General features: G+C 46.7%; 1 long non-coding RNA gene across 5 annotated transcripts in view; it reads right to left on the reverse strand.

Moving 5' to 3' along the window:
- The window catches only part of LOC131764944 (uncharacterized), a 96,282-nt gene that overhangs the window by 20,617 nt on the left and 61,655 nt on the right, over nucleotides 1-14,010 (reverse strand). For 3 of the 5 annotated variants that reach the window (XR_010835272.1, XR_010835273.1, XR_010835274.1), the window contains 2 exons: nucleotides 6,424-6,527; nucleotides 4,918-4,981 (listed from right to left, as the gene is read on the reverse strand). This is a non-coding gene — a long non-coding RNA (uncharacterized lncRNA). Of the gene's footprint in view, nucleotides 1-4,917; nucleotides 4,982-5,894; nucleotides 6,170-6,423; nucleotides 6,565-14,010 lie in introns of all 5 variants that reach the window. The other 2 variants (XR_010835275.1, XR_010835276.1) reach the window with 2 other exon arrangements.

The following is a 14,010-nucleotide window of genomic DNA, read 5'->3' on the forward strand; positions in this document are numbered from 1 at the left end:
TATACGTGGAATATACCAAATACACATGGTCATTTAAGACAAGCCCACAGCTAACATCATACTCAGTGGTGAAAAGCTGAAAGTTTTTTCTGAACGATCAGGAATAAGACAAGGATACCTACTCTCACCACTTTTATTCAACATAGTATTATAAGTCCTACACAGAGGAATTAGGCAAGAAAAGGAAATAAAAGGCATCCAAATTGAGAACAGAAGGAGTAAAACTGTCAATATTTGCATATGACATGATATCATATGAAACCATAAAAACTCCAGCAAAAAAAAAAAACTATTAGAACTAATAAACAAATTTAGCAAAGTTGCAGGATAAGAACTCAGTATACAAAAATCTGTTGCATGTCCCTACATTAATAATAAACCATCAGAAAGAGAAATAAAACAATCCCATTTACAACTGCATCAAAAGAATAAAATACTTTGAAATAAATTTAACCGAGGAGGTGAAAGACCTGTGCACTGAGATATGGAGTCTGAGAGCACAGAGCCTGGGCTCACATCCCAGCTCACTCACTCACCTGCTGAGTGAGCCTGGGCAAATCACATAATGGCTCTGAGCCTCATCTTTCTCAACTGGAAAATGGGCATGAAACCAGTGTCTCCTCACAGGGCTGTGAGGCTCCAAGGAAAGGCTTATCCAGACCAGGGGGTGTGAGGGCCTCCAGCAGCCTCTCCTGGTATGAAACTGTCCTGGAACTGGGCCCTCCTGACCCTGTGGGCAGGGGTCAAGGGTGGAGCCTGGGAGCCAGATGGGGCTGGAAGAGGAGCAGGGCAGAAAAGCCAGGGGGCTGGACCAAGTGCTCGCTACTGGTTGTGGGTCAGGGAGGGGAGGCCACTTCCTTTCCAGACCTCAGAGTGGGGCCTGGGCCGAGGGCCAGGGTGGGTGCATGATCAGAAGCCGTTAACTCCAAACTCCCACAGCAGGGATGGAGACTTCCTGGCGAGAATATCTCTCTGGTCCAGGCTCAAGTGTGATGGGGTGCTGCTCCCAGAGTTCTCCATCTCCCTACAAGGCAAGGAGCTGGCAGGAGTGAGAGGGGGGAGTCTATTAAACAACACAGTTGCCTTATTGTCAGAACGACACAAGGAGGGGTGAGGCAGGGGGTGAGAAGCAGGGAGCACCTCTCAGGCCTTTAGGAGAGATGTATCAGAAACGTCTCCATGCCAGCTCAGCAGGGCCCACAGTAGGGACATGAATGGAAAAGCAGGCATTGGCGTCTGATCTCTCCACTGCCTGCCCCAGAGACCCAGGTCCCAATCCACCAGCCCTACTGTGCACAGTCAGACACCAAGAGGAAGAAACACAGAACCTGCCTGAGGAAGTCCCAGCCGGACCCCATGTTGGGGTCGCTCAGCATGGTCACAGGGTCCTTATGGACTCAGCCCCTCCCCCATGCTCACAACCCCTGTCCTCACAAAAACATCCATGGGTCACTACACAGGGCTTTCCGGGGCACTTATGCATACTAGAAATTGCAACAGTAAAAACAGGGGAGAAGACACAGACCGGAGGCATGACTTGGGGTGCTCTACAAATTACCAAAGACCTGAGGTCCTTAATACTTAGGATTTGTAAAAAGGCTTCTTAACGTGTAAATGGAGAAAGGAGGCCCATTTAGCAAATGGTGCCGGGATAATTTGGTATCCGTATGAGAAAATAAGTTTGATCCCTACTTCACAAAACACCACCAAGCCAAAAACAGACACATTAAGAACCTACATTTGAAAGGGAAAACTTTACAACTTTCAGAACAATTTTTGATGACGGAATATATCCTTTTTCTTAAATTGAGGTATAGTTGATTTACCATGTTGTGTTAGTTTCAGGTGTACGGCAAAGCGATTCAGTTATTCAGTGATTCAGTATCCGAGGTGCTTCCTCAGACTAAACTCACTCCCTTTGCGAGGCCCCTGGGCAATGCCCAGTACCCAGAACAGCTAACAGTCCTGAGAACCCATAGCAGCGCTTGGTGGCACTCAGTGGACGTTTGTTGACTGAATAAATGACTGTAATCAGACACTAAAAACCAATCCTGTCTTCAGAGAGGAGGGCTTGCTTCTTTCTGGTGTGGGTGGGTGAAACGGCGCTTGGGAAGGGAAGAGGTGCGTCCTGAACTCTTTTGTAAATGGAGGGCAGCAGGGTGTGGGAAGAGGATGTGAGCAATCACATCCCAGGAAACCGAGCACAGAGGACGCAGCACTGGACCCTCACCCCTGCTCTCTGTGTATCACACTGTCTGCCATCCGGGACACAGGGTGACCTGCTCACAAGTTTCCCAGAGAGGATGGTCACATGACCTCGACCTGGCCAATCAGCATGTTCCATCCTCCCTAGCCACTGTGATTGGCTCAAGGCTGGACGAGTGACCAATCAGGGCCCGGGGTGGGGCCTTGTGCTGGAATCCTGGAAGAGAAGCTCTATTTCTGTTGGGAGTGGAGGGGACATGACGTCAACCTGTGGCGGTTGGTGTGATGACACCAGTAAGCAGAGCCGAGAGGTCGTGTCGACTAAAAAACTATTCACATCCTAGAAGTTGAGAGTTCTAACTTATTCGGTGGGAATTTTTAGGACTTCAATCCTGGGAGGCAGCATCTCAACTAACCATGAGAGAACTGCTCCAGGAAAGCGAGAGGGGGACCCAGGTTATATAGAAGTTTTGCAGCAAGGGGCACGTAGTCTGAACATCAAAAGATTATTGTTAGTTAAAGAAAACCAGGTATCTCAAGTGAAGGAATTTAGCACCTTTCTATGTATGGGAAGATTGGGACTTGGACCACATGCCGGGACAAGAACCCAGCCAAAGCCCAGATTGGGACTTGGAGCCACGTTGTTTTAACTGGGATCACACACCTGGTCTCAGGACTTAATGAAGCTGAGGTTCTTGATGTCTCATCACAGAAAGAATTCAGTGAGAGCCAAAGTGATAGGTAAGAAGTGGATTTATTTAGAGAGAAACACACTCCACAGACAGTGTGGGCCACCTCAGAAGGCGAGAGTAGCCCCAGGGTACGGGGTTGTCAGTTTTTATAGGAGTGGGCAATTTCATAGGCTAATAAATGGGAGTATTCCAGCTATTTTGGGAAAGGGGTGGGGATTTCCAGGAATTGGGCCACTGCCCACTTTTTGGCCTTTATGGTAGGTCTCAGAACTCTCATGGCACCTATGGGTTGGTCACTTAGTGTGCTGATGTGTTACAATGAGCGTATACTGAGGCTCAAGGTCTAGTGAAGGTCATCTGCCATCTTGACCTATTTGGTTCTTATCAGTTTATGTCGTGTCCTTGGGCTACGTCATTCTTTTAAAAGTTGTGCCCTGCTCCCTTCCCTCCTGTTTCACTTTCAGTTTTCAATTAATGCTAACAAGTTCATCAAACCATGGAACTGTGTCCACTTTTGCTTTCTTTCTATGCTTTGGAGATTTTTTTTTAAAAAACAAATAAACATGATTACTGATTTAAAACTTAAGTCTATCGAGTCACTGAGTTTGTATATCACGTGTTCATACATTCAGTGCACATGTGTTGAGGATCTGGAATGTCCCAGCCACCGTTCCAGTGAAGGGGGCCCAGGCCCACTCAGGAGGGGCTTGTGGCCTTACTGGTGGGGAGAGATGGTCACCAGATTTACTGACAACGTGCTACGTGACATCACAGAGGAAACGGCAAGGTGTCCTGGAGGCACAGAGGGAGAGGGAGGACCTACACACCAGTTTGCCCGGGAGATAAGCTTACGTCCGCTGTGCTGGGGGAATTATTAAAAGCAGCCCCTCTCACTGGACTGGGTGATCAATGCCACAGTCACCCAAGGAGGGGGCACAAGGCAGCCTGGGTCAGGGGCCAGGTCACGGAAGGCTTCCAAAGACAGGGACGTTTCAGCAGAGTCTTGAACGAACAGATCTGTGCTAGGCTGCTCAGACTGCGATACAAAACACGCAGACTGAATGACTCAGACGACAGAAATCTATTTTCTCACAGCCCTAGAGGTTAGAAATCCAAGATCCAGGTGACGACGGGTTGCTTTCTCCTGAGGCCTCTCTCCTTGGCTTGCAGGCAGCCACCTTCTGGTTGTGGCCTCACGCGGTCACCCCTCTGGGTGCGTCTCTGCCCTAATCCCCTCTCCTTACAAGGACACCAGTCACATGGGATTAGGAGCCATCCTAATGACTTCATTTGAACTAACCAACGGCCCCATCTCCAAACACAGTCACATTCTGAGGTGCTGAGGGTTAGGACTTCAACACACGAGTTTGCCAGGACACGACTCAGCCCATTCCAAGGTCTTAGCCAGAAACTAAGTTGGGGGGTGGTGCAGGCAGAGGAAACGGTGTCTGCTAAAGATGACCTTAAACAAATGTGTCTGAGTTTATTTCTGGAGTGTCTGGGGCTGACTCGGCTCCCGCCGAGCCCGTCCCGGGTGGGTGAGCGCCCAGAAGAGACCCCTGTGCGCCTGGGGCTGCCTGAGGGGGAGGGAGCTCAGAGCTGGGCTGGGAGCCCCGACCGGAGAGCTCCTGGGAAGCTGTGTGTCACCATCCCAGGTCAACCAGCCAAGGCTGGTCTAGTTCCAGATCGAGTCAGGTCCAGGTGCTTTGGCTCACCCCAGGCTCCCCAGCTGGTCAGGAACACAAGCCCTTCGTAAAGTCCCAAGGTCGCTTTGTAACCCCTCCAGGACCTGCCCACTGAGCTCTCCTGTCCAAACGAGGACACAGAACGGGCACTGGGACACACAGACAGGACACGGTCCCCATCCCAGGAACCTCAATCAAAATGAAAGAATCAACCAAGGAACTCAGCCCTGGGGGAGCAAATTTCTGGGGGCTGGGACTCCATGTCTCAGAAAAGTTTACTTTTCTCCTTAGAGATTTTTGGTTCCGTTTTGTTGGGTTTTCAAATACAGACTTACCTAAAATTATAGTCCTGTCCTTTCCGAGAAGTGAATTTCACCGAACTGCATTTTTCGTCCTCACCTGGTAAGGAAGGAAGAAGCTGGTGGGTGGTCCGGACAAGCCCGCTCCCCTCTGCCGGCACACCTGCTCCCAAGGCCCTCCGTGCACTTCACTCGCTCTGAACAATAAACAGGTCTCTAATCCTTTTGTGGCTGCACACAACTGAGCTTATTTCCACCATGATGAAATCGTCCCCCTGGAAACTGAGCAGTGAGTCAGGTCTTTCCTGAAAACACTTCTATTGTGGAGAGAAATGAATGCCCCCTGCAGGTTTCCAAAAGGTAAACCAAGACACCTCAACAGGTGTGCAGGGGGGTAGGCAGCTGGGCCCTGGGACTGGTTCTTTCTCTGAGGACAGCACAGGTCTGTAACAGTATCAGCCGCAGTGCACACTCCCACAACCACTGCCGAAACCTGCGACCCAGAACGTGTCTATAAAGCCCTCGCCTTTTTAGCATTACTCCAAGGCTGAATAAATCCCAGTGAGCAATGGTTTGGGTGCAGAAGCGTTTCTGTGCCACTCTTGCTGTTGACATCCCTGTCCCCGGCGAACCATTTTCCAGCAGCGGCCAGCATGCTCTCTGCCAAGGTGAATCACAGCCCTGACTGTGAACAGGGGATGCAAGCGCCCCCAAAGGGGCCGTTTTGATTTAGAACAAAAGCCAAACTCGGGCTTCCCTGGTGGCGCAGTGGTTGGGAGTCCACCTGCCGATGCAGGGGACGCGGGTTCGTGCCCCGGTCTGGGAAGATCCCACATGCCGCGGGGCGGTTGGGCCCGTGAGCCGTGGCCGCTGAGCCTGCGCGTCCGGAGCCTGTGCTCCGCAACGGGAGAGGCCACAACAGTGAGAGGCCTGCGCACCGCAAAAAAAAAAAAAAAAAAAAAAAAGCCAAACTCGCTTCCAGGCCCAAAGCGGCGTGACCTGACCCCACCTACCTTGCTGACCTTGCGTCACTGGGAGGCTCGGGCTCCTATTGGTTCCAGGAGCCGGTCCAGCCCTGGGTCTTAGGACCCGTAGCCCTTTCCGCCCGGAATTCCGCTGCCGAGGCTTCAAGCCAGGCTGGCTCCTTCTGGTCTAATCCGCTCCCTTAGGGAGCGTGTCCACGACTGTCGGTGCGTCAGCCAGCATCCCATGGCGTCCGTCACTAACTCTCCTTATCCTCATCATAGCATGGCTCCTGCTCTCACCTCGTGGGCTAGTTTGCGATGATCTGCACCAGATGGGAAGAGTCATCCCACAACACCAGGCAGAGCCTAGCACAGGGGAGCTGCTCAGAAACTTTTTTGGACGATGGATGGATGCATGCATGCATGCATTCGTAGATGGGTGACGCAGGGATGGATAAATAAGGACCGTCTATCGACCTATAGAGTTCAGACAAAAAACTCCACAGCGATCGAGTGCTCAACTATCCAAGTGCCTATACCCTGTATTTCACTCCACTGGACTCACAGACCCACTCACCATTTTCAACTGTGGTCCAGACATGAAGAGCCGTCCAGCCTTCTTCGGTCACTTCCTCCTTAGGAATCCACCATCCTTCCCATTGGCTAGTCCAGTTAGAAATCCTAAGGCGTGTGAACATGGGTGAAAGAAGCAATACAACTATTAAAAGTTTTATCTGTGATTCACAATTAAACACACATTCAGAAAGCCATGATTTCAGTTCTGGGTGTGCACCTAAGAGTTGATGAATATTAAATGTCACTGAAAGTCCAAAACATGAAACTTCCAGAAATTGTCCTTCCTTGTAAAGAGAAATATACTATTTCTTCCATCTCACTCCTTTCCTCTAGAACAAACAGAAACAAACAGATGTCATAAATTGGGATCAAATATATAGTACTTTAAATTTAACATTTTACAGCTTACAGCAAGTATCCTTAGAAGACACTTGGTTTAAAATTTTTTATTTTTTATTTTTATAGGTTTTTTTTTTTTGGCTGTGTTGGGTCTTTGCTGCTGTGCGCAGGCTTTCTCTAGTTGCGGCGAGCGGGGCTACTCTTTTTTGTGGTGCGCAGGCTTCTCATTGCGGTGGCTTCTCCTGTTGCAGTGCACAGGCTCTAGGCACGCGGGCTTCAGTAGTTGTGGCATGCGGGCTCAGTAGTTGTGGCTCGCAGGCTCCAGAGCACAGGCTCAGTAGTCGTGGCGCACGGGTTTAGTTGCTCCGCGGCACGTGGGATCTTCCCGGACCGGGGCACGAACCCGCGTCCCCTGCATCGGCAGGCGGACTCCCAACCACTGAGCCACCAGGGAAGCCCAATCGTTATATTTTAATGCAGCATATTCGATACTGTCTATGCCTTCAGTCCACCAAATCTAGCTGGGTATATACTGAAAACTGAGCAAGATAAAAATAAAAATATTGCCAGAAACACAAAATAACAAAAGATGCTAATGCATACTGTCATCCAAACAATAGCTTCTATTCATAAATATACTGAAGGAAAATTAGGAATGCATTTGGACTCTTAGAAAACGTTATTCATGAGTAAGTCAGGTTTTTCCATGTGAGTGTGGGCGTCCTCAAGGTCGCTGGAGCACAGAGGCACAGAGAGATAGCAAGCACGGAAACAGAATTACACAATACTGTTCGCTACTTTGTTCCCTGAAATCATCACTGTTCCAGCACTTTAAAATTATGAAAAAACTTCCTAATTCCTTCCTAGTGGAGATGAGTGTTTGTTTTATATTTGGGGGAGCAAGGTGAAGAATCAGCTTTAAATAAAACAGCCTTGTTCTTTCTAGTTTATGCAGTTGAAATTGTCAGAAGAAAGAAATGAAAACTTCCAGGCTTCGATATGTCCAAATGTCAAAATCTTTCCTCTCAAGTCCTCGTCCTCACTACTCACTATCTACTTTTATAAGTTGGGAATTTTCCATAAAAACAAAGTTAATTTTTTTAAATTGGTGCTTAAATACATTGAAATTTAGCAATGTGGCTTATTCCACTGAGCAGCCATGTGGAAAACATCTAAAAAAGATACCTTTTATCAAAATTACTTTCAGGTGAATCAAAAATTTGAATATGTAAAATAAAATAATAAAACTATTAGAAGTAAATTTAGGAGAATGTATTTCTTTTTGGAGATAAGAATGCTTTTCTGAGCAACACACAAAAGCCAAATTCCAAAAAGATTCATGAACATGACTAATAAAAAAATCTTTTTTTCTGCACAGAAAAAAATTACCACACAAAGTCAAAATATCAACTGGGAAAAATATTTCAACACATGACAATGAGCTCATTTTTTCAATATATAAAGACCTCTTACAAATCAGTTATAAAAGACCATTAAACCAATAGAAAAATTGACAAAGAACTTATTAGAGGCAGTTCATGGAAAAGAAACACAAATGGTTTATGATATATGAAAAGACAGTCAACCTCATTCATAAATAAATGAAAAATAAAATGTCAACACAATATGATTTTTCATTTATTGGAAGGCAGCTATTAAAATTTGTCATTAAGAAATATTTAAGTGAAAAAAATCAAGATGTAGAACAATCCATATAGTATGCCTCTACCTGTGTAAAAATAACTACGTGTCTATATACGTATATCTATATATACACATATATGCATATATGCTTAAATATGCATAGAACATTCTAGAATAACATTGTATAAACTGGTTACAGTAGTTGCTTCTATGGTGGGGGCCTGGAAGTCTCAAGTGAGGAGTAAACATAACTTTCCATCCTGTGTTCTTTTATGATGTTTAAATTTCTTTTCTTTAAGTAAATTTATTTATTTTATTTATTTATTTTTGGCTGTGTTGGGTCTTCGTTGTTATGCACAGGCTTTCTCCAGTTGCAGTGAGCAGGGGCTATTCTTCATAGCGGTGCATGGGTTTCTCATTGTGGTGGCTTCTCTTGTTGCAGAGCACGGGCTCTAGGTGCGCGGGCTCTAGTAGTTGTGGCACGGGGGCTCAGTAGCTGTGGCTCATGGGCTCCGTAGCTGTGGCTCGTGGGCTCTAGAGCGCAGGCTCAGTAGTTGTGGCGCACAGGTTTAGTTGCTCTGCAGCATGTGGGATCTTCCTGGACCAGGGCTCGAACCCGTGTCCCCTGCATTGGCAGGCGGATTCTTAACCACTGCGCCACCAGGGAAGGCCCGATGTTTAAATTTCTAAACCTATGTCTGCATTACCTTTTCATTGAAAAATAACTAGTTGATAAAATAAACTAAATTATTTTGTTCAACAGAAGTAAAATAAAATAAAGGTTGTGTGGGTACTGATATCAGACAAGCTATAAGAAAAAAGCAACAATAGAGATAAAGATGGCTTTTCATAATAATAAAAGGAAAAATCACCCAGAAGGTAAAACTCTTCTGAACTAGTGTGCACTTGTTAACAAAGTACAAAGAGTGAAAAATTGAGAGAATTACGAGAAGAAATTGGCAAATTTTATTATCGTAGTGGCTTTTCCAATAAATGTTGAATCAGAAAAAATATAATTAAGCTATCGAAGACTTTAGCAACAAATAACAAACATCAGTAGAGAAATGAATGAATGAACAGAGTTCATTATATAATGAATCAGTGATTAGAATAAAGGGCTGTTTCTGGGGACACTCCTTACACAAGCATAATACCCCCAAACACAGTCAGAATTCCCAGCTGTCCCAAAAGCTCTTTTTTTACTGAGATCTAATCAGGTGCCAAAGCATTTGGCTGTGTGTCATATAGAACAGTCTGCCAGCCTTTTTTTTTTTTTTTTTTTTGGTTTTCGGGACATTTTGAAGAGTTCAGGCCAATTACCCTGTAGAATGTCTCACATTCTGGACTAAATATATGATCATTTCCTCATATTTAGATTCAGGTTAAATAATTTCAGCGAGAATACTATGGAAAATATTAACCACACTGATAAAACTTTAAAAATGTAACATTAAGTGAAAAAGCAAAAGGATGTATGCAATATTTTTAGGTAAAAAGTTTTAACTCACAAAAGCAGTATTTATCATTTACTATAAATACAGATACAGAAATTAGAACACTACCTAACACCGTACACAAAAATAAACTCCAGATGGATTAAAGACTTAAATGTAAGACCCAGACACTATAAAACTTTTAGAGGAAAACATAGGAAAAACACTCTTTGACAGCAAGATCTTTTTTGACACACCTCTTAGAGTTAACAAATAAAAACAAAAATAAACAAATGGAACTTAATTAAACCTAAAAGCTTTTGTACAGCAAAGGAAACCATAAACAAGACAAAAAGACAACCCTCAGAATGGTAGAAAATATTTGCAAATGAAACAACAGACAAAGGATTAATCTCCAAAATAAACAAACAGCTCATGGAGCTCAATATCAAAAAACCAAACAATCCAGTTAAAAAATGGGCAGAAGACCTAAATAGACATTTCTCCAAAGAAGATATACAGATGGCCAAGAGACACATGAAAAGATGCTCAACATCACTAATTATTAGAGAAATGCAAATCAAAACTACAGTGGGGTATCACCTCACGTCGGTCAGAATGGCCATTATCAAAAAAGCTAGAAACAATAAATGCTGGAGAGGGTGTGGAGAAAAGGGAACCCTCCTGCACTGTTGGTGGGAATGTAAACTGACACTACCACTATGGAAAACACTATGGAGGTTCTTTAAAAAACTAAAAATAGAACTAACATATGACCCAGCAATCCCACTACTGGGCATATACCCTGAGAAAACCATAATTCAAAAATAGTCATGTACCACAATGTTCATTGCAGCTCTATTTACAATAGCCAGGACATGGAAGCAACCTAAATGTCCATCATCGGATGAATGGATAAAGACGTGGCACATATACACAATGGAATATTACTCAGCCATAAAAAGAAATGAAATTAAGTTTATTTGTAGTGAGGTGGACAGACCTAGAGTCTGTCATACAGACTGAAGTAAGTCAGAAAGAGAAAAACAAATACCGTATGCTAACACATATATATGGAATCTAAAAAAATAAAAGGTTCTGATGAACCTAGTTGCAGGGCAGGAATAAAGATATAGACATAGAGAAGGGACTTGAGGACATGGGGTGGGAGGGGGAAGCTGGGGTGAAGTGAGAGTAGCATCGACATACATACACTACCGAATGTAAAATAGTTGGCTGGTGGGAAGCAGGCGCATAGCACAGGGAGATCAGCTCGGTGCTTTGTGACCACCTAGAGGGGTGGGATAGGCAGGGTGGGAGGGAGGGAGACGCAAGAGGAAGGGGATATGGGGATATATGTATACGTATAGCTGATTCACTTTGTTGTGCAACAGAAACTAACACGGTATTGTGAAGCAGTTATACTCCAATAAAGATCTACTAAAAAAAAAAGTAAATAAATACAGATATAATTAAAATTACTAAAACTACTAAAATTACTAAAAATGAGGCTGACACACACCCAGTGAGGGATTATGATTATCTCTGGGGAAAGATGGAGGAAGGCAAGACGGAGTTTTAGCTCTGTCTTTCCCTGCAAGAGTTAAGTCATTCATTTGTCGTCAAGGAGAAAAACAGATGTGGTCTGTTTCAGGGAGCGCAGCACAGAGTATGTGAAGAACTGGTCCTTTAAGCGTGGAAAGCATGCACCTATCACCTAGTCATCCTCTTTGCCCCGGTCCACACTTCTCTGTGGTGCTTTGTGAACGGAACTAGGGAGAGCAGAACGAGGCCACAGGTTCACAAGAATGTGGCCTCTAGAAGCTGGAAAAGGCAAGGAAGCAGATTCTCCCCGGCCGATCGCACAGAGGCTTTGCTTTACTGCCGTGCCCTGCACAGAGCTGGCTCTGGCCCAGCCGCCTGCTGCCCGGCTGTGCCCTGAGGTGTCAGGATCCCGGAGCCACCAGAACAAATCACCACAGGCTCGGTGGCTTCAAACAGCAGAAATTCCCTGACGTTCAGTTCTCGAGCTCCAAGTCCTCAAATCCAGACCTCACGGGCTGCTTTCCCCTGGAGCCTCTCGGGGAGAATCTGCTTCGTCGCCTTTTCCAGCTTCTAGAGGCCACATTCTTGTGAACCCGTGGCCTCGTTCTTCACCTTCAAGCCCAGCGGCACAGCACAGCGTCTTCAAACCTCTGTGTGTCTATGACACATCCTCTGCTCTCACCCTCATGTCCCCTTTCCTGACTCTGACCCTCCTGCCTCCGTCTCACAAGGACCTGTGATCACACCCGCCTACCTGAGTAACCCAGGGTCCGTTCCCCATCTCAAGACCCTTAACCTATTCACATCCACAAAGTCCCTTTGCCGCGTAAGGTGACAGGGCCACGGCTTCCAGGGATTCGGATGTGGACGTCTTTGGGGGCCATCTTTCTACCTACAACCCCATTCCTTCCAGTGCCGTAGTTGGCAGAGAAAATTAGTGGAATGAAGTTAGTAGCTTCCTGTTGAGAGGTCAAGGTGCAATGTGTCTGTCCGAGCACACACGTGGGTGCCCGGCCCCGCAGGGCAGCATCGGAGGTGTTGGCCTGGGCTGCAGGGGTTAACAGGGGTCTCCTGAGGGAGGGCCTAGAGCCATATTTCTGGTCTCAGGGGCTCTCCCTAGTTCCCTTCACAAAGCACCACAGGTGACTAGGTGATAGGTGCATGCTTTCCACACTTAAAGGACGAGTTCTTCACATACTCTGTGCTGCGCTCCCTGCAACAGACCACATCTGTTTTCCTCCTGGACGACAAATGAATGACTTAACTCTTTCCCTGCAAGAACACGGTGTGCGAAGTGTGACGAGGGGTGTAACAGGATGGCGCTCTGGGTGTTAAAGACACGGCCGAAGCTCAGTGAAGTCAGGTTTTAGAGCGTCGTGAAGAAGGAGTGTGCGCTGGCTGCCCGAGGTCAGGGGCACAGATACACAAGGCCATGCAAAGGGCCACGCCTTGCCAGGAGGGAGAGGTATGTCCTGCGGCTGTCACACAGGGAGCGTGTGGGAGGAGGAGTGATGGCTGATGAAAAGGGCCGGATGCTCCGTGCCTTGAGGCGCCTTCAGAAGAGTTGACGGCAAATGCCCCTTTTCAACATTTCAAACTTCTACCCGACCCTGGAACAATTTCTCAAAGAACTCAGGTAGAACGTCCCTCCCACGTTAGGAGGAAGAGGTGGCATGACAGGCGTGGCAGGCGACACCTGGCAGAGGGGGCTCCGTCCGGCTGTCCGTCGCCCCTCCCACCCCGGGGAGCCGTCAACCCCCGAAACAGAAGCCGGCTGTTCTACCTGTGCGGTGGGTGTGCCAGACAGCGGCAGAGAACGAAGGGGAGGGCCTCGCTTCCTTAGGGTTTGGGGGGGGCCTGGGGAGGGTCGTGTGAACGGAAGTTCACTGGCGAACAGGAGCTGGAAGCTGCGGGGTTTCTTGTGGGCTGCCGGCGGCGTGAGCGCCGCGGAGCTGGGCAGGCACCTCCCTTTTCCTCAATGCAGGAGAGAAATCCCACGCGAGAAACGTACTCCCTCGAGTACCAGAGGACACGTAACATCATCATCGTTTCCTCCCGCTGGCCGGGCAGGCGCAGGACAGGTAGGTGCGCGACAGCCCCTGCTTCCGGGTGTCCCACTCCACTTAAATGAGGTTTGCTTTGTTTACTTTGAGTCATTCATTAAGACGTACGCTTCCATGACCGTATTAAAGCCATCCTAGCAGAGAGTGATGACCCATTAATTTTGTTCTTCAATGAGATCACAGATACCGGAGGAAAATACACGTAGCGGGCCCGGGTACGCCTGAAACACACTCTGTAACTCTGCAGCATCCATTTTACCTGCATATTCTGGGTGGAAAAATATTTTACACCAAACATTAATAGCTGTACCACAAGAAGGGGTAAAAACTTGTTTAATTTTTAACAGGCTTTATTGTCTACAGCTGTTTTAGGGTCACAGCAACATTGAGAGGAAGGTACAGGGATTTCCCATGTGCCCCCTGCCCCCCACCCTGACAGCCTCCTGCATTATCAACATCTCCCCCCCGATGGGACATTTCCTACACTCGATGGACCCACAGTGACACATCACCATCACTCAAGGTCTGTGGTTATACACTGCGTGGCTCTGGACAAATGTATAA

This window comes from Kogia breviceps, chromosome 11 (assembly GCF_026419965.1).
Source record: "Kogia breviceps isolate mKogBre1 chromosome 11, mKogBre1 haplotype 1, whole genome shotgun sequence".
NCBI lineage: Eukaryota > Metazoa > Chordata > Mammalia > Artiodactyla > Physeteridae > Kogia > Kogia breviceps.